Here is a 1,442-nt window from a genome sequence, read left to right as displayed (position 1 = left end):
TAAATGAATAATTGAATATAATAAGGTTTATTTAGATTTTGCTCCTAATTCATAAAATTTAAAAACATAAGGTTTTTATTTTAACAAAATTACAGACTTTACATTTGAAGGAGAAAGGCATAATGAAGATGATGAATAGTTTTAACTATTCATAAAAATTAGGTCACAGATAATATTAAACAATTATAGTTATAGATTTGCCTATTTATATTTCAAAGGATACTTCATTGAACTTTACTGTGAAAAATCTTGGAAGTGCTTCGATTTCATTTGTATATTGTGTCCAGTGGATCTTCTAATCTTACAAAGCACTGGTGAGCTTTGCTGTCTGATTTTAGTGTTAATCATAGTGAAGGTTTACCTACACGCATTTGTAAGAAGCATGGAACACTAAGGAAGTATCTAAAATGATGTGACATTTTGACAATGAAATAAGACATCCACTGGTTGAGCAGAGAAGTATTTCATGAAACTTCTTTTTAATATACTTAGGTACTTTTCTTCTACTTCTAGCGATGATACTAAGAAAATTTTCTTACTCTCACATTCTGGTTTTATTTTTACACAGCGCTGTTCCAGTTTAAATCTTTTTATATAAACTGACCCAGAACTACTTTCTCTATCTGAACTGGGAAATAATTATTAGATGCATTGTGCATGATTATATTTAAAACCTGGATTGTAAAATCTTCTTAAAATATATGGATACAAAAATTGAGTCATTCAAATTATTGTGCAGAATTGACAAATATTGTATGTTTTATTTTGTATAAATCTTTTAAAAATGGTTACATGGATATTTGAAACAGAATTTATGCATAATGCTAAAAAACAAAATAATTAAGCACATTAGAAAATTTTACTTGTACTTAACTCTATGAATTGACTTTAAGAATAATACAGGAGAGGATATATTCGTAGCCAAGACAATATATTCTGCTTTTTGAAAGCATTTGCCATTTTGGAAAATAGGTCATAGGAAGATAAACAAAACAGCTCTGTTTACTTCAGAAAAAAAATGTTTTACAAGGTATGGTGGCATTTAAAAGAAAATATACTGAATTTTTTTTCCAACATTGAAGAGATATTAAGGTGCCACATAAATTCCAGGCCAATAAAATCATATCAGGTTTATGTTAGGCTGCACCATAACAGCCTAACGAGAAGAAGAACCCGAAGAACCCACTAACTGTGATATCCTTGTTGGTACAGCAGAGTGACTGAGGCAGAAGACAAGCCGCAAGTCTGGACCTGACAATGAAACTGCCAAACAACCTTTCAGACATGTATCGAAGCTTGCAAACAAGAAGAGAAATTCCTCAGAGGTCAGGACACAGAGAACTGAAAACCAGGCAGTGAATGAGAACGGGAGAGAAGAACAGCGGCGCTGGGCTGGGTACCTTTGTGGGCTGGGTTTTGATGCCTGCGGAGGCGCTGCTAAC

General features: G+C 32.6%; 1 protein-coding gene across 2 annotated transcripts in view; it reads right to left on the bottom strand.

The window, feature by feature from the left end:
• Positions 1-1,442, bottom strand: part of Mdga2 (MAM domain containing glycosylphosphatidylinositol anchor 2) — an 883,696-nt gene that overhangs the window by 94,954 nt on the left and 787,300 nt on the right. The window lies entirely within an intron of this gene.

The sequence above is a fragment of the Octodon degus genome, unplaced genomic scaffold (assembly GCF_000260255.1).
Source record: "Octodon degus isolate 3935 unplaced genomic scaffold, OctDeg1.0 scaffold00102, whole genome shotgun sequence".
NCBI classification, from domain to species: Eukaryota; Metazoa; Chordata; class Mammalia; order Rodentia; family Octodontidae; genus Octodon; species Octodon degus.
This window is presented reverse-complemented; position numbering and strand designations above follow the sequence as displayed.